Consider the following 26,448-nt stretch of genomic DNA (forward strand, 5'->3'; position numbering starts at 1 on the left):
CCGAAATTTTGTTAGAAAAGAAGTTCATGAAGTCGTTACTATTGTGTTGAAGTTTACTATTGGTTTCTGTTTGTTCTTTGTTTCTAGTCAGTTTCGCAACTGTGCTAAAGAGGAAACGAGGGTTATTATGATTCTCATTTATAAGCTTGCTAAGATATGTAGATCTGGCGGTTTTAATAGCCTGTCTGTAGTGTTTAACACTCTGTTTCCATGCTGCGCGCCATACTTCTAACTTTGTGCTTCTATAATTTCTTTCCATTTTTCTTGCTGCCTTTTTAAGGGCTGCTGTGTGATGGTCATACCATGGAGCTGGCGGTTTTTCTTTGAATCTCTTTTTTCGAATGGGAGCAACGGCATCCAATGTGTTAGAACAGACATTGTTTAGGTTTTCTATTTCAATATCTAAATCGTCACAGTTATCTGCTACATGTTTCATTTGGGACAGGTCTGGAAGAGTGCTAATAAAGCTATCTTTAGTGGTGGAAATTATTGTTCTGGCTAGTCGGTAGCATGTTGTAGATTGAGTGATCCTATTTAGAAGTACAGTGTATGACACAAGGTAATGGTCAGAAACTGCATCACTCTGAGGTGATATTTCGACGTCATTAATATTGAGTCCGAGTGACAGAATTAAGTCTAATGTGTGATTACGAGTATGCGTTGGCCCTGTCACGTTTTGTCTAATATTGAGAGAATTTAGAACATCTATAAACGCACGTCCTAACGCGTCTTTTGGGTTGTCCACATGGACATTAAAATCACCAACAATAAGAGCTTTATCTACAGTGACTACAAGCTCAGATAGGAAATCTGCTATTTCATTAAGGAAATCTGCATGGTGGCCCGGTGGTCTATAGATTGTCGCTAAAGCAAAAGAAAGCTGTTTGTGGTTAGGATCAGCTATTTCCATATTTAACAACATTACTTCAAATGATTTAAATTTTAGCTCAGATTTTTGGTTTACTTTAAAAATTGTGTTGTATATTGTAGCTACACCACCCCCTCTCCCCTTTAATCGAGGTTCATGTTTATAATAATAGTCTTGTGGGGTGGATTCATTTAAACTAATGTAGTCGTCTGCTTTATGCCAGGTTTCTGTTAAACAGAGTACATCTAAGTTTTGGTCTGTAATTATTTCATTGACAATAGGTTCTTTATTGGTAAGCGATCTAATGTTAAGAAGGCCGAATTTTAACATTCGAGATTCATCTGTTAATGTATTGTTTTCTAATTTTATTTGAATCAGATTTGTACCAGATGTAACAAGCGGTGCCCTGTATTTATTTGTTCGGGGAACAGATACAGTTGAAATGCTAACAGCAGAAGCTAAACTATACATGTGGCAAGTAGTACATGTTACAATAACAAGCGGAGTCTTAGCATTTTCATGCGGTCCCCGGAGCTGCATCGCGTGGGGTGTTCGGTGGTGACACGCCTCGGTCGCCTGCGAACGTCTGGGTCCAGGGTGATGTTTGGCTTGCTGAATCTGCGAAGGCCGGGCAGCGGTTCCTCCACAGCTTCCCGATCGCTTTCATGTCGTTCACGGTCCGTGAAGCTGCATCGCGTGGAATGCATGTTTGTTGCTCGCTTGTGGACGTCGGAAGGCAGGGTGAAGTGGGCGCTGTACCTCGCCTTGGATCTGCTAAAACCGGGAAACAACTCCTCCACAGCTTCCCGCTCAGGTGAGGATAGGTCAGAAAAGCATATATCAGATGAATCCGCCATTAGATCGGAAAAAGCTAGCTTCAGCCTCCACCGTGTGGATGCTAGCGGGCTATAAGCTAACACTGGGTGTTTATTAGTGATAAATAGTTTCACGTGGTAGTACTGCTCAATAATCGTCACGGTAAAGTATTCCTATGTAAAACTAATAAGTTATATTATATAAATAGGAATAAGATGGTAAAAAGAAGCTTTTAGATGATGAACTCGACGGAGCTACGATGCAGGATCTGTTCAGCGTGACGTCACAAATCTATAGACCACCGGGCCACCATGCAGATTTCCTTAAAGAAATAGCAGATTTCCTATCTGAGCTTGTAGTCACTGTAGATAAAGCTCTTATTGTTGGTGATTTTAATGTCCATGTGGATAACCCAAAAGACGCATTAGGACGTGCGTTTATAGATGTTCTAAATTCTCTCAATATTAGACAAAACGTGACAGGGCCAACGCATACTCGTAAGCACACATTAGACTTAATTCTGTCACTCGGACTCAATATTAATGACGTCGAAATATCACCTCAGAGTGATGCAGTTTCTGACCATTACCTTGTGTCATACACTGTACTTCTAGATAGGATCACTCAATCCACAACATGCTACCGACTAGCCAGAACAATAATTTCGACCACTAAAGATAGCTTTATTAGCACTCTTCCAGACCTGTCCCAAATGAAACATGTAGCAGATAATCCTGAAGATCTAGATATTGTAATAGAAAACGTCTCGGTTACGTATGTAACCCTCGTTCCCTGAAGGAAGGGAACGGAGATGTCACGTCGTGACCGACGAATTGGGAACTCGCTTAGAGAGACCAATCTGCTTCGTACTCTACTAAAACGCCAATGAACTTGGCATTGAGATATTTGCATAATGCTGGCGCCGCCCCGCCAGGTGCGTATATAAGCCACAGGTGCAAATATGAAAATTAGCTTCATTTCGCTGAGAAAGCCGGAAAGTGTGACCGGCCGATAAACAGCAGGGAGCAGCCCTGTGGCAACGGGACGTGACGTCTCCGTTCCCTTCCTTCAGGGAACGAGGGTTACATACGTAACTGAGACGTTCCCTTTCAGTCGGTCACTACGACGTCACGTTGTGACCGACGAATTGGGAATCCTTACCAAAACGCCACTGAGGGCTGACCTCTTCCAGTGTCTGCGTAAAGCCCTCCGGTTCCACTTAAGGATAAGGAGAATTAGGTTTTAAGGCAGAAGGCCGGGCACTAGATGTTCCTTTAACCCCACAGTAGTGCCAGCGACTGGGAAGCGCCCTATCTGAGCAGTATAGGGACGCTGCGGAAGCCACCGCCTCGTTAAGGGCTATTGGTGGGCGAAAGTCAACCGTAGTTGAGGTATAAATGACAGCCGTGGCTGTGTAAGCAAAGCAGTGCTCTGCTGAGGGAAACGTGGGCTGGTAGGATTAACCCCACGGAAAACACTCACAAAGGAACCCGGTGGGACGCAATGTGGATGCCCGAGCCAAACACAGGTTCGCGAGGATGCAGCTAGTGAGAGGCTGGCAGCGGATGATCCGCAACATCAGGCTGCCAAGGCAGCGGAGGAAGGCAAAACAAATTATTACGCATTTTTGCCTTGATGGCCTTCCATACTGAGCTCAGTTTGGAGCAGCAGTCTGAGGCTGCAAGCCGACCTGCGAGCCTGTTCTCTGTGCTTCCCCTAACGAGGAAAGGGCACGAGAGGAGACAGGCTCGACACGAACACTAAAATCTAATGAACGTATTAGGTGTCGCCCAACCAGCAGCTCTGCAGATGTCTGTTAGCGAGCAACCACGAGCGAGTGCCCAAAATGAGGCAACACTTCTAGTAGAGTGAGCTCTCAAATTAAATAGACACGGAATGCCCTGCAGATTATAAGCAAGGGCGATAATAACAACTATCCAATGAGACATCCTCTGCTTAGTGACAGCTTTCCCTCTCTGCTGTCCACAACATGCTACCGACTAGCCAGAACAATAATTTCGACCACTAAAGATAGCTTTATTAGCACTCTTCCAGACCTGTCCCAAATGAAACATGTAGCAGATAATCCTGAAGATCTAGATATTGTAATAGAAAACGTCTCGGTTACGTATGTAACCCTCGTTCCCTGAAGGAAGGGAACGGAGATGTCACGTCGTGACCGACGAATTGGGAACTCGCTTAGAGAGACCAATCTGCTTCGTACTCTACTAAAACGCCAATGAACTTGGCATTGAGATATTTGCATAATGCTGGCGCCGCCCCGCCAGGTGCGTATATAAGCCACAGGTGCAAATATGAAAATTAGCTTCATTTCGCTGAGAAAGCCGGAAAGTGTGACCGGCCGATAAACAGCAGGGAGCAGCCCTGTGGCAACGGGACGTGACGTCTCCGTTCCCTTCCTTCAGGGAACGAGGGTTACATACGTAACTGAGACGTTCCCTTTCAGTCGGTCACTACGACGTCACGTTGTGACCGACGAATTGGGAATCCTTACCAAAACGCCACTGAGGGCTGACCTCTTCCAGTGTCTGCGTAAAGCCCTCCGGTTCCACTTAAGGATAAGGAGAATTAGGTTTTAAGGCAGAAGGCCGGGCACTAGATGTTCCTTTAACCCCACAGTAGTGCCAGCGACTGGGAAGCGCCCTATCTGAGCAGTATAGGGACGCTGCGGAAGCCACCGCCTCGTTAAGGGCTATTGGTGGGCGAAAGTCAACCGTAGTTGAGGTATAAATGACAGCCGTGGCTGTGTAAGCAAAGCAGTGCTCTGCTGAGGGAAACGTGGGCTGGTAGGATTAACCCCACGGAAAACACTCACAAAGGAACCCGGTGGGACGCAATGTGGATGCCCGAGCCAAACACAGGTTCGCGAGGATGCAGCTAGTGAGAGGCTGGCAGCGGATGATCCGCAACATCAGGCTGCCAAGGCAGCGGAGGAAGGCAAAACAAATTATTACGCATTTTTGCCTTGATGGCCTTCCATACTGAGCTCAGTTTGGAGCAGCAGTCTGAGGCTGCAAGCCGACCTGCGAGCCTGTTCTCTGTGCTTCCCCTAACGAGGAAAGGGCACGAGAGGAGACAGGCTCGACACGAACACTAAAATCTAATGAACGTATTAGGTGTCGCCCAACCAGCAGCTCTGCAGATGTCTGTTAGCGAGCAACCACGAGCGAGTGCCCAAAATGAGGCAACACTTCTAGTAGAGTGAGCTCTCAAATTAAATAGACACGGAATGCCCTGCAGATTATAAGCAAGGGCGATAATAACAACTATCCAATGAGACATCCTCTGCTTAGTGACAGCTTTCCCTCTCTGCTGACCACCGTAACAAACAAAGAGCTGGTCTGAGGTCCTGAGGCTTTGTGTGCGATCCACGTAGAGGCGTAGAGCTCGTATGGGACATAATAAAGCCATGGTTGGGTCTGCCTCCTCCGGGGGCAGCGCTTGCAAGCTCACCACCTGATCTCTGAAGGGAGTGGTGGGAACTTTGGGCACGTAGCCTGGTCTGGGTCTCAGTGAGACAGCGGGACCAAACTGAAGGCACGAATCGTCAACAGAGAATGCATATAAATCCCTTACTCGCCTCACGGAGGCCAATGCTAGCAGGGTCTGAGTTTTCATTGATAAAAACTTCAGACTCGCAGACTGCAAAGGACCGAACGGGGGACCTGTAGGGCTTCAGCACCATGGACAGGTCTCAGGAGGAATAGAGGGAGGGCGCGAGGGGTTTAGCCTGCGAGCGCCTCTTAAAATCTAATAACCAAATCATGCTGGCCAACTGATCTGCCGTTAATAAGCGAGTGATGAGCAGAAATAGAGGCGATATCAACTTTAATGGCGGAGGGACATCCTACCATCTAACCTATGTTGAAGATATAAAAGCACAATGTTAAGCATTCTCTGGGGTCCTCGCGTTGTGAAGAGCACCAGGTGACGAAAAAGGGTTTCATTTAAGCGCGTAAGCCCGTCTTGTGGACGGTGCTCGTACCGCGTCGATGGTGTTAGATACCGCTTGCGATAAATCACCTAAACCTTGCGCGCGCTCAACGACCATACATGGAAATCGCAAAGGTCGGGGCGCGGGTGCCAAAATGTGCCCCTTCCTTGAGAAAGAAAGTCCTTCCTCAGGGGAATTCGCCAGGGAGGGGCTGTCGCGAGGAGCATTAACTCTGAAAACCAATTCCTGGTCGTCCAGTACGGGGCGACTAATAAAAGGCTCTCCTCGTCCTGCCTGACTTTGCACAGTGTCTGTGCGATTAAGCTCACTGGAGTGAATGCGTATTTGCGCATTCCCCGCGGCCAGCTGTGTGTCAGCGCATCCACGCCGAGGCTGCACTTGGTTAGTGAATAAAACAGGCGACAGTGGGTATCGTCCGGTGACGCAAATAGATCTATCTGCGCACGACCGAACTTATTCCAAATTAGCTGGACCGTCTGGGGGTGGAGTCGCCATTCTCCGGGGCGCGCAGCCCGGGAAAGCGCGTCTGCCGCTGTATTGAGCGAACCCGGAATGTGAATGGCACGAAGGGACCTCAGATGCTTCTGTGTTACGTTGCTAAATGGTCATGGTTAACTTGGTTAACTGCTGCTGAGTGCGGTTGTTTCCACCTGTTCTTTATTTCCTGTACAGATCACATGGAGCCCCGTCGGCTGTGATTGTGGGCGGAGCAACTGCTTTAAAGACGCCAGTTTGGAGATCGTAGAGCTCTCTCTCACTTCCCATCCGCTCCTGGTGGCAGACGGAGCCCTCTAGCTCTGGTGCGGGCTCGACCTGCTGTTTTCCCTTTTGAATTTGTTTAGACCCTAATTTACTGTTGTTTTTCACAAGCATGTTTCCGATAAGGAATGGATGTTTGTTATTTCTAGTTCATCCTATTTATTTAGAGCTGGTGGTAACTGGTGATGGGTTTTGCATATTTAGTGTAGATTAGTGGAGAGCAGGAGAAAGAGGACCCGGAAGACTCACACAAAACTCTGTCTTTTATTTTAAACGGGAGGCAGGCAAGTTTCATCTGCTTTGAAGAATAGTGTGGCTGAGGGTTTTTCTGTTTTTTTTATGCTCATTCTTGCCACCATGCTCTGCCTAAATCAAGGCATATTATTATTTAATTAAAATTATTCACTTCAACTGCCATCGAATCTCTGTGTCTTTTATATGTTATGTTGATCCATACTTTATTTGATGGGCACGTAACATATAAATGGGGGCTCGTTTAGCCGGGTTTTGAACAACCTATATTTGTCAATATATTTTTTTTTGGCATTTTTGAAGTCCGATTTTCATTTAGTGAAAATCTTTTTCTGTGGTGGTCGCACTGCGCGCTGTGAGTGCGCATTAGTTTGTTGTGATCGCCTTTTTGTTAATTATGCCATGGATTTTCGGTGATAGTTTTTAGTGTTTTTTTTTTTAACTCTCTCGTTTAGGGTGGACCTATTTGGTATTTTTCGCAATGTTTAATTTAGATGCCTTTATTCTGGCTCCTTCACAGGAGATTTTCTTAACTGCTACGCGTGATGATCTTGTTAGAATTGCTGGCCACTATAAACTTGAGGTGAGTGGTAACCCTTCCAAGACTGAACTTCAGGATAGGCTTTTGGAAGCTTTACGAGAACTTGGAGTATTTTTGAAAGTGTCTTCGGATGCAGCTGCATTACCTGATGGTAAGCGTTTTCCTACTGAACCTCCACCTTCCCCTAGCAAAGCAACGCTAGAATTGAAACGTTTACAGTTAAGAGAGAAGGAAATTGAATGGGAACGCGAAAAGACTAGATTAGAGGCTGATAGACAGACAGTACGAGAACGGGAGAAGAGGGAACATGAATTTAGATTGAAAGATCTTGAGTTTGCGCAAGCATTACGCATCAAAGAGCTCGAGCTGAAGGCTCGGGAGGCTGGTGTTTCAGTTAGGCAAGATCAATTTGACATAACTCGTAACATTCGCCTTGTTCCACCTTTTAATGAGAGCGAAGTTGATAAGTTTTTTGCACATTTTGAGCGCGTAGCAACAACCTTTAAGTGGCCCAAAGAAATTTGGACAATGACGTTACAGTGTGTTTTTACTGGGAAAGCGCAGGAAGCCTATTCCTCGTTAACTCTGGAAGATGCAGCAGATTACGAGAAAGTTAAACATGCTGTTTTACGCATTTATGCTCTTGTGCCGGAGGCGTATCGACAGAAATTTCGCAATTATCATAAACCTGAAGCTCTTACACATGTCGAGTATGTTAGAGAAAAAGAAATGCTATTTGATCGCTGGCTTAGTTCGCAAGAAGTGACAACCTTTCAGTCTCTTCGTGATTTGATTATTCTTGAAGATTTTAAAAACGGTCTTCCTCAAATAGTCGCTACCCATGTGAGTGAGCATCAGAATCTGACTCGGCCCGTGCGGCTGTGCTTGCGGATGAGTATGTACTCACACATAAGCGTGTTCCTTCTAATTCAAAAAGTTCACAAAACGTCTCTAGTCATCCAAATGTGCCCAAAGTTTTTAGGGAAACTGTGCCGGTTTCTGGCCGCCCTTCGGACTGGCGTCCGCCGGGGTCTAATGTTATAGCTCCGACCTGCGCATACTGTAAGAAACGTGGTCATGTTCTGGCAGAGTGTTATTCTCTAAAACGTAAAAATAAGGTAGCGAGTCCACCAGCTTCTGGTAGACCAGAGGTGGGGTTGTGCATTTCGAACCTGCCTGTGAGTAGGGACGATACTACTAATGATCACAACAGTTTTGCGCCTTTTATAATGGATGGCTTTGTTTCTTTGCCCGGTGAACGCTCAAAAATTCCTGTAAAAATTCTGCGTGATACTGGCGCTTCACAGAGCTTTATCGTACAAGATGTGTTGCCTTTTTGTGAGGAGACTTTTACTGGGGATAGTATTCTTGTACGTGGATTTGAAATGGGTTATGTTACTGTCCCTCTGCATGAGATTTCTCTTGAGTCTGATTTAGTCACTGGCAAAGTTACTGTGGGAGTACGCCCTTCCCTGCCTGTTGAAAATGTAGCGGTGCTGCTTGGTAACGATGTGTGTGGTGGAAAAGTTTTACCTTGCCCACTAGTGTCTCATGCATTTCCAAAATTATGTATTGATGACCTGTCAATCAAATTCCCTGAGGTTTTTTCGTGTAATGTGGTTACTCGTGCCATAGCGAAAAACGAAAAAAAAGACGAAATTGAGGATCAACTTGATCTTAGTGATACCTTTATTGCTCGACCTTCACTCGCTAGCGATAGTGATTTATCTTTCAATTCTGCTTCACCGTCGTTTTCTTCTGTTCCTAATTTATCTATGAGTCGAGAGCAGCTTATTCAGGAACAGAAAATCGACCCGTCTCTGTCTTCTCTTTTGTCAGAAGCTATGTCTGAAGAAGACATTGAGTATTCGCCGCACGGCTATTTTTTACGAGATGGTGTCTTAATGCGCAAGTGGAGACCTCTTATGGCCTCAGCGCAAGATGAGTGGAGAGTTCTTTTTCAAATTGTTGTCCCAATTTCTTTTCGGGATAAAGTTTTGAGTATAGCTCATGACCATCACTTTGCAGGTCATCTCGGCGTAAATAAGACTACTGACAGAGTTTTACGCCATTTTTTTTGGCCAGGTATTAAAAGGGATGTTGTGAAATACTGCCGAACATGTCATCTATGTCAGGTAACTGGTAAACCGAACCAGGTGATTCCGCCGGCGCCTTTTCAGCCGATTCCGGTTACATCTGAGCCGTTTGAACATGTTATACTAGACTGTGTTGGCCCATTGCCCCGAACAAAGTCTGGGAATCAGTGGTTACTCACCATAATGTGTAGCTTGACTCGATTTCCAGAGGCAATACCGCTCCGTAAAATCACAACTCCTGCCATCATTAAAGCCCTGATGGGTTTTTTTTCTGTTTTTGGCCTTCCGAAAACCATTCAGACTGACCGCGGTACTAATTTTACGTCCCGTGCGTTTGCGCAAGCTATGTGTCAGCTCGCTGTCCATCATGTTACTTCCAGCCCGTACCACCCACAGTCACAAGGTGCCCTTGAAAGGTTCCATCAAACTTTGAAAAGTATACTCAAGTGTTTTTGTCTCGAGTTCCAGCGTGATTGGGATGATGGTGTACCGCTTGCTCTTTTTGCTGTACGCGAGGTGGTGCAGGAGAGTTTGGGGTTTAGCCCCGCAGAGCTGGTTTTCGGGCATACGGTTCGCGGACCTTTAAAGCTGTTGAAAGAGTCGTGGCTCGCCGAGCCTAAAGAATTTTCCAGTTTGACTGATTACGTGTCCAAAATGCGTAACAGGCTCAGCCGTGCATGTCAGTTGGCTAGGGACAATTTGGGTCTTTGTCAGAAGAGAATGAAACAGAGGTTTGATCAGAAGGCTGTTTCCCGAAGTTTCAGTCCTGGTGATAAAGTTCTTGTGCTGATTCCGGGGATGGGTTCCGCTTTACATGCTCGTTATAGTGGACCTTATCGCGTTGCTCGCAAAATGAATGATTTGAATTATGTCATCTTTACTCCGGACCGAAGGAGAAAAACCACACTGTGTCACATTAACCGTTTAAAACTGTACTGTGATCGAGGAGAAGATTTAATCTCGGAACTCACCCCGCCTGGTACTTCCACTGTCCGTGAAGATGCTCGCGCAACTAAACTGGCGCTGTCCAAGTCATGTGGTGCTGAAGTTGTTTCTTCACTGGCGGTTGTGGGGCAAGGGGAAAATGCGTCTCCGTTAGTACAACACAGTACTGTGGCGAGTTCTTTTCTTGAAGATGAGGGTCGTACTCCATCGATGGAGGTTATTGAAGGGAGAATGAAGAATTCTGAAGTTCTTAATGATTTAGATTTATTTTTGTCTAATTTATCAACATCAGAACGCAGTGATTTAATCTCCTTAATTAAACAAAATGAGAGTTTGTTTCCTGATGTGCCTCGTCGAACAACGGCAATTGAACATGACATTGATGTGGGGGTTACATGTCCAATTAAACAGCATCCTTACCGTACAAATCCACACAAAAGGTTGTTGTTGCAAAGTGAGGTAAAATTCATGCTGAAAAATGGCATTGCAGAAGCTAGTCATAGCCCATGGAGTTCGCCTTGTTTGCTTGTTCCAAAGAGTGATGGTTCCATGCGTTTTTGTACGGATTTTAGGAGGGTGAATGCCGTTACAAAACCTGATAATTATCCATTACCGCGTATTGACGACTGCGTTGATCGTTTGGGCTCAGCGGTATTTGTCAGTAAAATCGATTTATTGAAGGGTTACTGGCAAGTTCCGCTGACACTCCGTGCTAAAGAGATCTCGGCTTTTGTGACACCCGATCACTTCCTGCAGTACACCGTCATGGCCTTCGGGCTTCGAAACGCTCCCGCCACCTTTCAAAGGCTTATCAATGGCGTTCTTGAGGGTGTGCCTAATTGCGAGGCCTATTTAGATGACTTAGTCATTTATAGTGCTACTTGGCCTTCGCATATGGCCCATCTTTCTACTGTGTTTCGTAAGCTATCAGAAGCTAATTTAACCATCAATTTAGCTAAATGTGAGTTTGGCCAAGCCACCGTGGTGTATTTGGGTAAAGTGGTTGGCCGTGGGCAGGTGCGTCCTGTCCAGTCAAAAGTTGAGGCGATTTTGAATTATCCTCCTCCAACCACTCGTCGCGAACTTCGCCGTTTTTTGGGCATGGTAGGTTACTACCGGTCATTCTGTAAAAATTTCTCTGCTTTTGCCTCACCCCTCACTGATTTGCTTAGTTCAAAAGTGACCTACGATTGGACTTCACGGAGTCAAGCGGCTTTCGAGTCTGTTAAAGCATTGCTGACTACTGCGCCTGTGCTGGCTGCTCCTGATTTTTCTCTGCCCTTTTCTCTCGCCGTTGATGCGAGCGATCTGGGAGCGGGGGCTGTTCTCTTGCAGAATGACAAGGAGGGTTTGGAACATCCTGTTTGTTTTTTTTCGCGCAAATTTAACCTACATCAGCGTGCTTATTCAACTATAGAAAAAGAAGCCCTTGCTCTTGTGCTTGCTGTTCAGCACTTTGAGGTATATGTCGGAGGTGCCGCATGTCCGGTTGTGGTATATACTGACCACAACCCATTGGTTTTTCTCGATCGCATGCGTAATTCCAATCAGCGCTTAATGCGGTGGAGTTTGATTTTGCAAGGGTACAACTTGCAAATTAGGCACATCCGAGGACGCGACAATGTAGTTGCAGATGCATTGTCCCGTGCTTGATGGAAATATGGTACATAAATTGTGCTTAAGTAAAACGAAAACTATTGGTTGCACTTAAATTTTTTTTAGTCCAGCAGGGTTTTTTTTCCCCCTGTTGAACATAAATGGTTTGTATATTTTATATTGTGATTTAAACCCCAATTTATGTTCTTTAAGGGTGGGGGTGTTACGTTGCTAAATGGTCATGGTTAACTTGGTTAACTGCTGCTGAGTGCGGTTGTTTCCACCTGTTCTTTATTTCCTGTACAGATCACATGGAGCCCCGTCGGCTGTGATTGTGGGCGGAGCAACTGCTTTAAAGACGCCAGTTTGGAGATCGTAGAGCTCTCTCTCACTTCCCATCCGCTCCTGGTGGCAGACGGAGCCCTCTAGCTCTGGTGCGGGCTCGACCTGCTGTTTTCCCTTTTGAATTTGTTTAGACCCTAATTTACTGTTGTTTTTCACAAGCATGTTTCCGATAAGGAATGGATGTTTGTTATTTCTAGTTCATCCTATTTATTTAGAGCTGGTGGTAACTGGTGATGGGTTTTGCATATTTAGTGTAGATTAGTGGAGAGCAGGAGAAAGAGGACCCGGAAGACTCACACAAAACTCTGTCTTTTATTTTAAACGGGAGGCAGGCAAGTTTAATCTGCTTTGAAGAATAGTGTGGCTGAGGGTTTTTCTGTTTTTTTTATGCTCATTCTTGCCACCATGCTCTGCCTAAATCAAGGCATATTATTATTTAATTAAAATTATTCACTTCAACTGCCATCGAATCTCTGTGTCTTTTATATGTTATGTTGATCCATACTTTATTTGATGGGCACGTAACACTGACTCCAAAGGAGGAGATGACGAGCGAGATGCGACAGGTGACGAGAGCGCAAAAACCGCCTTAACGGTAAATAGCACAACAGTCGCAATGTTGTCGGTGTCGGCTAATACATCCTTCCCTCGCATCTCCATAGCGGAGCGTACAAGTCCCAGATATACAGCGCACCGCTCGCGGCAGTTGGGGTGCTATGCACACCCCTGAGACTGCAAGCCCGTCATACGTGGCTGCTCATCCCGTGCTGGGGGCATCGCATGTGCTACAGAATGCCAGGAGACCCAACTCAGAGGCATATCTTGCTATCAGAAATGCTGGGTCTGACCACGGGGTAAAATAGAAATGACACGCAGGTGTAATGGTTACACGGTGTATGCCATTGCGCCACGCTCTCCTCGAGACTTGATCGTAAAACCAATGCTGAGGCGGTCTCATATGAAGCAGCTCGAGCAGTGTCACAGCTGCAGCTGCTGCCATATGTCCAGGAGCTTCTGAAATTGTTTCAGAGGGACCGCGTACTTCCCTCGAATTAAACCGTTTAAACTGGTTGCGCGCTCTTGTAAAACACGCCAATTAGTTGATCGAGTCTATTTCCATACTGAGAAAAGGATCCTCTGCACGGGGCAAAGTTGCTCTTTTCCCAGTTGACCTGATGACTTAACGAGCGAGAGGCTGAAACATTAAATCTCTGTGTTCGCGCACGTCTGCCAAGAACGAGCTATTATAAGTTGACGCAAATATAAGCAGAATGCGAATAACGCTCTCTGTCTCGGAGATTTTAATGCCGTGACTAGCACTTTCATGGAGACACGGGGAGAGAGAGACAGCTTGAATGGTGTACTTAGTATTAATATGTCCACTCCATGAACGCAGAGCGAAAAACGGTCTAAGGCGAGGGGAGATGGACACATGAAGTACACGTCTACAGGTCTATGCTGCAAACCGATCTGAATATTGAAATACGAGCCTCGGCGTATCATCCTAGAGGATCACATTTGTAGAGCCGGTGCGTAAATAAATCGGTCGTAACCCACCGCGTATTTTGGGTACTATGAGATAAAGGCTGGAAAAACCCTATCATCATTCTCGGTAAGAGGGACCGGCTCGAAACGTCCTTCGCCAGCAGGACATCGACTTTTGCACGCAGTACATGTGCATCGGACACTTTCACTATAGTGAAACGAATGTCCGAGAATTTGGGAGAGTGCCGGTAATTGTATTTCGTAACCGAGGCGGATAGTGCGTAAAACCCAACGAGACGGGCTGGGAACTGAAGCGAAGCATCCAGGGCCCGTACGAGGAGAATTAACGACACTACCGAAGTACCCGCGGTGGGGCAGCGAAGCGAGACAGGTAGGACTGCCGGTGCGTCTGCTGTGACAGCATAAACATCTACAGTATGTGTGCGTGTGTGACACTGACCTGAGCCCGCTGAGGATGATGGTCGTCTGGTCTCCTCTGCGGAGAGCGCAGACTCCAATGAGGGTGCTGGTGGTCCGGTCTCCTCAGTGGAGAGCTCGGACTCCTCAGGACACCCGCTGGCGATAGAGGAGAGGTAGGGTGAGCAGGTGTACGCTCACGGCTCTCTCGATCCTCCGGAAACCTGGAGAGGAAAGAGGAATGCACTTTTATGTGTGGTTAAGTGGGTACCGGCTGGACAGCCAGTGGAACATATGCAAACCAAGGATTTTCCACCCGACCCTCTACCGGGGGAAGGAGCGAATCACTGTCTCCTGAAGAGTGATCCTCTGCCACTCCGGGTCGCCCGTCTCTGGCCACTTAAACTCCCGATTTTCACGGGAAGCGGCTAAGCGGGCGGGGCGAGCTGCTGACGACCGGTTCCCCTGGGCTGCCGAGATGGGGTCCGAGGAGGGGAACGGAGGTGGCCGCCGCAGGACGCCGACGGCGAGAGGCAGACTGAGGAGCCGGCGTTGGTGGACCAGGGCAGCTCTCTTCCGCCGGGGCACGACCTAGGAGATCGCCTCAGTCTGTGCAGCGGAGCTGTACGACTCCCCAGGCTCGCCGAAGAGGCCGGTCTGTGAGACAGGAGCATTCGGGAAGTTGTTCTCATCTGCGTCCGTCATGTAAGCCAGACACAGCCAAAAGTGGCGATCTTGAACCACTGTGGTGGACATCGCACGATTGAAGGTCGCGGCCTCCCTTGTAAATCTCTAAAGTCACTGCAGCAACGTTATTGCGTGCAGGGCTGAAGCCGCGTCTCCGCATGCCTGATAGGCAGCGCCCGTAACCGGACTACTGTCTATACAAACACGAGAGGGAAGGGTTGGGTGGTCCCTCCAGGAACGCAGCTGCAACGCAACCCCCCGCTTTACTGAAGGGATCCCCGTCCTTATAGCGGCTCCGTTGGTGAGGGAGGTGAGGGGTGAAAGCTGAACGGCCGAGACGGCCGCAAATCACGTCAGCTCTTCGTGCCGTCGGAAAAGGCAGGCACAGGAGGTGAGGACCGTAGAGGCCCGGGCAGCTCTGAAGTACCAATCATGTGGGCGGGACGGTTTCGGGCGAAGAGGGGTTAACCCCTCCAACTCTACCGTTTCCGCCGCTCGAGCGGGCACGGCCGCCATCTCCGGGACGACTCCCCCTCGGAGGGAAAAAATGGGCACCCCTCTGATGCTGCAGAAGTGACGGGATCAGAAGGAGGTCCAATGGATTCGGCAGAAATCGTAGAACACGACTCTGCAGTCTCCACCGGAGCCTCAACCGGCTGAGGATGAGAAGGCCGGTAGGTGAAGGACGCATCCTCCGTCCTACTCAGCGTAGTTATGCGAGCGTCCTGCGCGGCGCTTGACAGCCGCACCATGGCGGCGTTCAGCACTGCAAAGGCGCGGACGTCGTACCCATAGAAACGACAGTCGTCTCCGCAATCCAAGAGGGTTATGCTCTCACAGAGAGGGCAAAAGTTCTCCACGAACGCAGCCTCGGAGTGCTCGATGCCCAAGCACGAAGACATCGCTCGTGACCGTCACTGGAATCCTTGTACTTCTCGCATCCAAGATCGCACGGAGGAAAAGCTATCCTGAAAAGGACGCTGATCTCCGAATATACGAGAGAGTGGCTGTCTTTAAAAGTATCACTCTTTAGGGAAATCACTCTTAGGTGCTCAGCTGATGATGCGCACAGGGAGAGGCAACGCACACACTAAACTCAAAACAAAAAATATGCAGAGCAGTGGAATACTGCGAGCGTCCGCTGTGTTAGTACTGCTTGTCAATCAACTTCAGCAACCGTTCCCAGAAGAGCAGAGAGTAGCTTCTCAGTAGCAGATAATGCCGGCTTTCGAAGTGAAAAAGCTAATTTCCATATTTGCACCTGTGGCTTATATACGCACCTGGCGGGGCGGCGCCAGCATTATGCAAATATCTCAATGCCAAGTTCATTGGCGTTTTAGTAGAGTATGAAGCAGATTGGTCTCTCTAAGCGAGTTCCCAATTCGTCGGTCACGATGTGACGTCGTAGTGACTGACTGAAAGGGAACCTAAACAATGTCTGTTCTAACACATTGGATGCCGTTGCTCCCATTCGAAAAAAGAGATTCAAAGAAAAACCGCCAGCTCCATGATGTGACCATCACACCGCAGCCCTTAAAAAGGCAGCTAGAAAAATGGAAAGAAATTATAGAAGCACAAAGTTAGAAGTATGGCGTGCAGCATGGAAACAGAGTGTTAAACACTACAGACAGGCTATTAAAACCGCCAGATCTACATATCTTAGCAAGCTTATAAATGAGAATCATAATAACCCTCGCTTCCTCTTTAGCACAGTTGCGAAACTGACTAGAAACAAAGAACAAACAGAAACCAATAGTAAACTTCAACACAATAGTAACGACTTCATGAACTTCTTTTCTAACAAAATTTCGGCTATTAGGGAAAACATTGTAGCTACCCAGGCAGCCACCACTCTACCCATTAGTTCACTTAACACTAGACTACTATACGAACATCTTGATTCATTTAAACCTACTACAATAGATGAGCTCTCTAAACTAGTCACATCATCCAAATCATCGTCCTGTATATTAGACCCCGTTCCCACAAAACTACTTAAAGAGGTATTCCCTGTAGTGTCAACCCCGGTTCTAAATATCTTTAACTCATCGCTAGAAATAGGATACGTTCCAACAGCTTTCAAACTAGCAGTTATTAAACCGCTGAATAAAAAACCACAGCTTGACCAAGGAGAACTTAATAACTTTAGACCAATCTCAAATCTCCCTTTTGTTTCGAAAATATTAGAAAAGGTAGTGGCAAGCCAGTTAGGCACATTCTTGACAAATAATAGTACATATGAAAAGTTCCAATCAGGATTCAGGCCCCACCATAGCACAGAGACAGCGTTGCTTAGAGTTACAAATGACCTCCTATTAACATCCGATCGTGGTGAAATCTCAATTCTTATATTACTAGACCTTAGTGCAGCCTTTGACACAATAGATGACACAATCTTACTCAATAGACTAGAAAACTATGTTGGTATCAGTGGTCAGGCGCTAGCCTGATTTAGGTCATATCTAACCAATCGCTATCACTTTGTTTATGTAAATGAGGAAGAGTCATATCACTCCCTGGTTAAATACGGTGTACCGCAGGGATCAGTTTTAGGTCCTATCCTGTTCTCGTTATACATGTTACCCCTAGGAGACATTATCAGGAAACATAATATAAGTTTTCACTGCTATGCGGATGATACCCAGCTTTACATCTCCTCGCATCCCAGCGAAACACACACGTTTTCTAAGCTAAAAGACTGCATTAGCAATGTTAGTGACTGGATGGCACATAACTTTCTTAAGCTCAACTCCAATAAGACAGAGGTACTTATTATTAAACCAAATCGCTACAAACAAAATATGTCAGACTACAAATTGCACATAGATGGCTGTACTGTGGTGCCATCTTCCACGGTTAGGAACTTAGGTGTGATGTTCGACAGTAACTTATCCTTTGATAGTCATATCGCCAACGTCTGCCGCACAGCATTCTTCCATCTTAGAAATATCTCAAAATACGCCATATACTGTCTACATCTGACGGAGAGAAGCTTATTCATGCTTTTATGACCTCTAGAATAGACTATTGTAACTCGCTACTCGGGGGATGCCATTCAAATCAGGTCAACAAGCTTCAGCTAGTTCAAAACGCTTCTACAAGGGTACTTACTCGATCTAAGAAGTATGACCACATAAGCCCAATTCTGGCATCTTTACACTGGCTACCAGTTAAATATCGCATCCAATTTAAAATATCACTAATCACCTACAAAGCTTTAAATGGCTTAGCACCCTCATATCTTAGAGAATTACTATCAGAATACAATCCATCACGCACACTACGGTCGCAAAATTCTGGCCTATTGATTATCCCTAGACTATCAAAAGTGTCTAAAAGTGGAAGATCCTTTTCCTACTTGGCCCCTAAGCTCTGGAATGATTTACCAACCGATGTCCGAGAATCAGAAACAGTCCATCATTTTAAATCTAGACTTAAAACTTTTCTCTTCAACAAAGCATTCACATAATTTGTCTAGTAAAGGTTCTTAACTCGCAATAGTTATTTTCACGGAACAAAGCACTCACGGTCATAACACAGACCAACCAAATAAATAAATAAAAACCTTTTCTGCATGAACACTTAAAATGAATTGCATTAAATAGTTTGCCAACGTTTGCCACTGAACCTGCATTAACGACGACAGTGGGGCCTCCAGCCTTAGTCAAACGGATTGGCACGTATGGTCGGGTTGCGATTTTGGCGCTATCGTAAGTCTTGTGAATAGTATGCCATACAGACCCGTTTGCCACTGAACCTGCATTAACGACGACAGTGGGGCCTCCAGCCTTAGTCAAACGGGTTGGTATGTATGGTCGGGTTGCGTTTTTCGCGCTTTCGTGTGTCTTGTGAATAGTATGCCATACCGACCCGTTTGCCACTGAACCTGCATTAACGACGACAGTGGGGCCTCCAGCCTTAGTCAAACGGGTTGGTATGTATGGTCGGGTTGCGTTTTTCGCGCTTTCGTGTGTCTTGTGAATAGTATGCCATACATACCCGTTTGCCACTGAACCTGCATTAACGACGACAGTGGGGCCTCCAGCCTTAGTCAAACGGGTTGGCACGTATGGTCGGGTTGCGATTTTGGCGCTATCGTAAGTCTTATGAATAGTATGCCATACAGACCCGTTTGACACTTAACCTGCATTAACGACGACAGTGGGGCCTCCAGCCTTAGTCAAACGGGTTGGTATGTATGGTCGGGTTGCGTTTTTCGCGCTTTCGTGTGTCTTGTGAATAGTATGCCATACAGACCCGTTTGCCACTGAACCTGCATTAACGACGACAGTGGGGCTTCCGGCCTTAGTCAAACGGGTTAGCACGTATGGTCGGGTTGCGATGTTTTTGGCGTTTTCTCCTGGTCCTGTAAATGGTATACAATATAGACCCGTTTGCCACTGAACCTGCATTAACGACGACAGTGGGGCTTTAGGCCTTAATCAAACGGGTCGTCAGGTTTCATTTTCTCTTAAAGATCGGAAGGTGACCCTTATTTACCATATATACCCTCGCATTGGGCCCTCAATTTGCTAAATCCTCAACTGTGGATAATATAATTATGCCGCAATAGTTAGTCTGTCTGGAATTAAGCTGAGTTAAACCACATCACTGTGGGACACTTCAATACATATGAACGGCCGCTACGCTAATACGATTTTGTTTTTCTCTCCCTGTCTCGTCCTCGACCCGAGGACAACGAGACAAACAGACCCAGTCCCGGTAGATGTGAAAGTCGGCACACCTCTGATCTACTGGCTGTCCATCAACGTTATGCCCAGCTGATGCCTGACCAACGATCACCGGCAGAACCGCTTAATCTCCTCTAAATCTCCTTATCCATTCTCCCAAGGGTTTTTCCCTCCTAGGACTTATTTTTCCTCTGATAAAAGCCCGGGGTTTTTTTTCTCCTAGGGGGTTTTTCACCCCGGGGAGGCAGCCTTTTTGGGCTTTACCTAGCTTCCTCTTCTATACGTTGCTTTAGTAATACGTGCACTTATAATATTGAGTCATAGCCGCAGCAAATTTAACTGCTCATGCTATCATGTATTTTGTTGTGCTATCTGTCGTTTTTCTGTGCTTTTCACTGCTTCTATTTATGTAAAGCTGCTTTGAAACAATTGACTTTTTTGAAAAGCGCTATATAAATAAAATTGAATTGAATTAAAAACAGCCAAATTTCGTGAAAGGCATGTTGCTGTAGTGTAGTGGTTATCACGTTCGCCAAACAAGCGAAAGGTCCTCGGTTCGAAACCGAGCAGAAACAATCCAAAGTTTTTACAAAAATGCGAGTCAAATGTCATTCATGGAATGTGCTTGTGTCTTGAAGTGCTTTCAGAGATACACGCAGGTGTAGATTTTAGGCCTTCACATTCACCTTGCACGTGAAAAACGATCGGTTAGAAAGAACATTGGCCATTAGGGAGGTTTTGCAAAGAGAGAAAATGCGCAGAACATCTATGAAACAACCATGCGAAAACGCGAAATCGCCTCACACGCGAAAGGTCCTCGGTTCGAAACCGAGCAGAAACAAAGCTTTTCTTTTAGCCTTAAACGAGTTGAGATCTGTTTAGGTAAAAGGTTACATAATTTCCTTCCAAGATAATTAAAAGAAAGTGTAATCCTCAACTTCAGCCTTGCTTGGCTCCCCTGCTCTAATTTTTGTAGGTATTATCACATTCGCCGGAATAGTGCACACAATTCAAAGCAAGCCAAATGCCACTCATTCGATAAGTCGTGGCTTGAGTCGTACTGCAGTTTCAAAACTACATCCAATAGAAGGATTCATCCTGTCCAATTCACCTCACAAGTGATATATGGGCAGTTTTGACGTGGCCAAAAGGGGTTATCTCTTAAAAGTGTGGCTTAGAGAAAATATATATGGGATGATGTGTCAAAACAGCCGTACTACGTCAATGGCAAGTTTCTGTAGAGTAGTGGTAATCACGTTCGCTTTACACGCGAAAGGTCCTCGGTTCGAAACCGAGCAGAAACAATAGCCTGTTTTTGAAGCAAAGCAAGTCGAATGCCGTTCATTTGAAACGTAGCTGTATTTCAAATATCAGTGTTTATAGAGTAATGGTCAAGTTCCACCAGTAAAAGCTGAGCTTGCATCTTTTCCTGTAGTGTTAATGACATTCAGTGATTTAACCATACATGTGAAAGTTTGAAATTGGGCAGTAGCAGGTTGCCCCTTTAGAAATTAAGTGACATTGAAATGTAAAACATGATAAAATCTGTATGAAATAAGATGACAAAGGTGGATATGTTTCCTTAAATCAGCAACTATTACGTTCAACTAAAAAGCGAGAGGTCCTACTGTTGGAAGCCCATCAGGAACGATGTGTGGTTTCTTACACAAAAGCAAGCCAAATGCCACTCATCTGAAAAGTCGTGGCTTGAGTCGTACAGCACTTTCAAAGTTACATTCGATGGTAGGTTTCAGCCGGTCCCATTCACCTCACAAGTGAAATATGGGCAGTTTTGAAGTGGCCAAAAAGAGTTTTTCCCGCAAAGTGTGGCTCATAGAGAAAATATGTGGCAAAATCTGTCAAAACAGCCGAATTTTGTGAACGGCAGGTTTCTGTAGTGTAGTGGTTATCACGTTCGCCTAACACGCGAAAGGTCCTCGGTTCGAAACCAAGCAGAAACAACCCAAAGTTTTTACAAAAATGCGCGTCAAATGTCATTCATGGGATGTGTTTGTGCTTGTGTCTTGAAGCGCTTTCAGAGATACACGCAGGTGTAGATTTTAGGCCTTCACATTCACCTCATACGTGAAAAACTATCGGTTCGAAAGTGGGTGAAAAAAATTGGCCATTAGGAAGTTTTTGCAAAGAGAGAAAATGCTCAAAACATCTATGAAACAACCATGCGAAGACAATGTGAAGGTTTCTGTAGAGTAGTGGTTATCACGTTCGCCTCACATGCGAAGGCCGCCCATGGATACCTGTAGAACGGTGACTAGCCAATCAGAAGCGAGGAAAAATTTGAGGGCGTGTCTTTGGGTGGCCGCACTTAAACATCGGTTCGAATCCCAGTAAAGGTGAAAATGAAGACGTTATTTATACCTTTTGACACATTTACTCATTCATATATTTAATAATTATAAATCAGTTATCACTTTACTTTGTTTTTTTTGTATGAAACTTGTTTCTGAATACTTTTTACTGATGCAGTGTGTTATAGAACTTTATAGTGTTTATAGTGTATAAATAACTAGTTTTCAGGACATTTTTAGATAAAAATTTTTTTAATAAAATTAACATTTAAAAGAATACAATTAAATGCATGCCTATTTAATTTTATAAGACAATCATTCTACCACAACAATATAAACATGTTAAGTGCACAAAAATGTGAACAAAGGCAATTATATTGAATGAACACATACTGGAAATATCTCAAGATGACCAAAATAAATAATCAATCTATGAAATTAAGTGACAGTTTTAAGAAACAGAAACAGGCTTAATAAGGCTACACAGTACTTTTTCATTTAAACACAGATGAATCCTACTGCCCATGTGCATGTATACAGTACAGTTATAAATAGGATTGTGCCAAAAGTATTAAACTACCACAGTGGTTTCTGCATGTAACAGATATCCATTACAATGAAAATACAGAGTTATATTTTTATGATACAATAATTACAATGCATACATTCAGAAACAGGAGACATGAGGGCAGTCACTTTGAGTTAAGGGGTACCCAGAAGAAGCTGCAGGGAGTCCTGAGAAAGACTGGACAGCAGCTGCAGGGAGGAGTAGAGTCTGTAGACTGTGCAGAGGTCACTGGGAGGAGGGATGCAGGATGACATTAGTCATAGATGAACATTACATTTGTTAAATCTGCTTTGAAATTGATTAAGAAAAATGATGTTAAATTAAGTCCTTACACTGACAGAAAACGGTTTCATTCACTGGTGTCAAAGGCGATGTGGTCTTGCTTGTAGATAATTTAACAACTCTGGAGGTACTGGCAAAGGAACCCTCACTGGATTAAAGGGAATTGGTGAAAAACAATAACACTGATCAGGAACAGGCATATCTTTACAGTTGAGTCGGCACGTGTACATGTCCATATACCAACCTCCCGTGGAGATGAAGTAGCACTGTGTTCATCAGGCCTGTCTGGTTTTGAGAGAGTTGCTGGTGGTTTATGCCTACCTAACACAGAAAAATGTAAATGTGTTAATTAATAGTAATGTAAATGCATGCAAACCCATAGAACACATGTTAAGAATCTTTATAATATTAGGGGTGTGGTATGATGTGGTATGATCTACATTACATAAGTACTCTACAGCTTCATGCATCTGTAAATCATGTGCATATCAAACTTTCAAAGAATAACATGCAAAAAAAAAAACATGCAAATCATGAACTCTGTACTTACCCTCAATGATGATATATAAATATTTTCAATGTTAGAACAATGGACACAAGAATTAGAATAGACCTGAACATGAGCTAACCAACAAACAGCAACAAATCAATGTAGAAAAGATAATCCTGATTCATGTCAGAATCATTCCTAGTGTGCAGAAGGAATAAGACCTTTGACCACTGGGACTCCAACAACTTCTGAACCTGAAAGCATAGTAAAGATAATTTAACTTCCAAGCATTTATAACATAAACAGAGAGAATGACATATAAAAGTCTTTACCGTTACATAGAGGACTGAAGTGTATGTGTGTTTGAGTATGTATGTGGTTCTCACTCATGTGGCCTTTTAGTGGGTAGCATCATCCTCTCCAATTCTTTACCCTCCTCCACTTCTATGAAAAAAGAACAAACCAAAGATTGGTATAAAAAGGATGGAATTCTTCCACTGTTGTTTGTTCAGGGAAAACTGACTGAGCATTAAGGTCTTTTTCAGCAATACCCTTTATATGGGTACACTTTCAGAAAAAATGCATATAGCAACCACAATAAATATTTGTGTGTGTGTGTGTGTGTGTGTGTGTGTGTGTGTGTGTGTGTGTGTGTGTGTGTGTGTGTGTGTGTGTGTGTGTGTACCTGGTAATTATCACGTCGTGGGGACCAATTGTCCCCATGAGGAAACAAGCTTATAAATCAAACAAAATTATGTTTCTTGATAATGTGAAGTAGTAGAATGGTTTCTGCGATGGTTGGGGTTAGGGAATAATACAGTTTGTACAGTATAAAATGCATTATGTCTATGGAATGTCCCCACAAAACATGGAAACCAGAATGTGTGTGTGTGTGTGTGTGTGTGTGTGTGTGTGTGTGCGTGTGTGTGTGTACCTGGTAATTATCACGTTGTGGGGACCAATTGTCCCCACAAAGATAGGAATACCAGTGTTTTTGTGACCTTGTGGGGACATTTTGATGTCCCCATGAGGAAACAAGCTTATAAATCAAACAAGATGATGTTTATTGAAAATCTAAGGTACAAGAAAGGTTTTTGTGATGGTTGGGGTTAGGGAATGGGGCAGGTAAGGGGAATAGAATATACACTTTGTATGGTATAAAACGCATTACGTCTATGGAATGTCCCCACAAAACATGGAAACCAGAATGTGTGTGTGTGTGTGTGTGTGTGTGTGTGTGTGTGTGTGTGTGTGTGTGTGTGTGTGTGTGTGTGTGTGTGTGTGTGTGTGTGTGTGTGTACACATGCACGTATGCCTGTGTAAGGTTGTTGGCCTTAGATTTTGGATGGGGATATAAAAGGCATAATTCTGCATTGTGTCAGTTTGTCTCTGTGATATTAAGTTTGTCTCTGTGTGCATCTATGTGTCAATTTGTTTGTGTGCATCAGTTTGTCCCTGTGTGCTTGTATGTGTCAGTTTGTGTGTATCAGTTTGTCTGTGTGTGTGTATGTGTCAGTTTGTTTGTATGCGTCAGTTTGTCTCTGTATGCGTGTATGTGTCAGTTTGTCTCTGTGTGCGTGTATGTGTCAGTTTGTCTCTGTGTGCGTGTATGTGTCAGTTTGTCTCTGTGTGCGTGTATGTGTCAGTTTGTCTCTGTGTGCGTGTATGTGTCAGTTTGTCTCTGTGTGCGTGTATGTGTCAGTTTGTCTCTGTGTGCGTGTATGTGTCAGTTTGTCTCTGTGTGCGTGTATGTGTCAGTTTGTCTCTGTGTGCGTGTATGTGTCAGTTTGTCTCTGTGTGCGTGTATGTGTCAGTTTGTCTCTGTGTGTCAGTTTGTCTCTGTGTGCGTGTATGTGTCAGTTTGTCTCTGTGTGCGTGTATGTGTCAGTTTGTCTCTGTGTGCGTGTATGTGTCAGTTCGTCTCTGTGTGCGTGTATGTGTCAGTTTGTCTCTGTGTGCGTGTATGTGTCAGTTTGTCTCTGTGTGCTTGTATGTGTCAGTTTGTGTGTATCAGTTTGTCTCTGTGTGCGTGTATGTGTCAGTTTGTTTGTATGCGTCAGTTTGTCTCTGTATGCGTGTATGTGTCAGTTTGTCTCTGTGTGCGTGTATGTGTCAGTTTGTCTCTGTGTGCGTGTATGTGTCAGTTTGTCGCTGTGTGCGTGTATGTGTCAGTTTGTCTCTGTGTGTCAGTTTGTCTCTGTGTGCGTGTATGTGTCAGTTTGTCTCTGTGTGAGTGAATGTGTCAGTTTGTCTCTGTGTGTCAGTTTGTCTCTGTGTGCGTGTATGTGTCAGTTTGTCTCTGTGTGTCAGTTTGTCTCTGTGTGCGTGTATGTGTCAGTTTGTCTCTGTGTGCGTGTATGTGTCAGTTTGTCTCTGTGTGTCAGTTTGTCTCTGTGTGCGTGTATGTGTCAGTTTGTCTCTGTGTGCGTGTATGTGTCAGTTTGTCTCTGTGTGTCAGTTTGTCTCTGTGTGCGTGTATGTGTCAGTTTGTCTCTGTATGCGTGTATGTGTCAGTTTGTCTCTGTGTGCGTGTATGTGTCAGTTTGTCTCTGTGTGCGTGTATGTGTCAGTTTGTCTCTGTGTGCGTGTATGTGTCAGTTTGTCTGTGTGTGTGTGTGCAGGGCCGGATTAACATAAGGGCTAGGTGGGGCTGAAGCCCCAGGGCCCGCGGGATTAGGGGGCCCGTGATTGGCTGGAGGAAATGAGATTGTCAATTCATAGGTGGTTGATTTGTGTATAATAAAATAACAAGAAGTTATTGGAAAATGTGAGTGAATGATATAATTCACTGCCCAATCAAATTAACTCTACAATTTGCGCCTTGACGTTGGGAAACGCATTTTTTCGTTATGCTTTCATGTAGAACATTGTAGGTCTATACAACGCTCGCTGGAGCAATAGTTAAGCCCCTCTCTTGCAGTCCGCAGACAGACCCATCTCCGCTGGAGTTCAAAAATGATGAAAAAAAGTGATAGTGGTTCACAAAAAAAGGAAAAACAAGCTTAAGCCCCTGCGTCTTCCCCGATCCGCGTGTTTTATACGTCGAAGCAGCTGAAGTTAATGAGTTAAGCACTATTTGGATGATAATTGCAGTGTTTCCCATACATTATTTGTGGCGCGCCCCCACAGAATCAACACTGGCCGCCACGAATAGATTTTTCATGATTACCATTTACATTTGAATTTTAATATTTTAAACGGCTTCATTCACTGTTGCTAGGGCTAAGCGGCGCCTCTCTCATGCGCGCACGCTCTCTGCTGTGTGCGGCACCTCGACAGTGCATCTTTCACATGACACTGAGTGAAAGAATTAAAAGTTGGCGGT

At 44.9% G+C, this 26,448-nt stretch overlaps 3 non-coding genes across 3 annotated transcripts; all 3 read left to right on the plus strand.

Moving 5' to 3' along the window:
* The first annotated feature begins 19,976 nt into the window (after positions 1-19,976).
* Positions 19,977-20,049, plus strand: trnav-aac (transfer RNA valine (anticodon AAC)). Its single transcript has one exon. It is a non-coding gene; the product is annotated as a tRNA-Val (tRNA).
* A 656-nt stretch (positions 20,050-20,705) lies between these two features.
* Positions 20,706-20,778, plus strand: trnav-uac (transfer RNA valine (anticodon UAC)). The gene has a single exon. It is a non-coding gene; the product is annotated as a tRNA-Val (tRNA).
* A 584-nt stretch (positions 20,779-21,362) lies between these two features.
* Positions 21,363-21,435, plus strand: trnav-aac (transfer RNA valine (anticodon AAC)). Its single transcript has one exon. It is a non-coding gene; the product is annotated as a tRNA-Val (tRNA).
* The last annotated feature ends 5,013 nt before the right edge of the window (positions 21,436-26,448 follow it).

The sequence above is a fragment of the Paramisgurnus dabryanus genome, chromosome 14 (genome assembly GCF_030506205.2).
Source record: "Paramisgurnus dabryanus chromosome 14, PD_genome_1.1, whole genome shotgun sequence".
In the NCBI taxonomy this organism is placed as follows: domain Eukaryota; kingdom Metazoa; phylum Chordata; class Actinopteri; order Cypriniformes; family Cobitidae; genus Paramisgurnus; species Paramisgurnus dabryanus.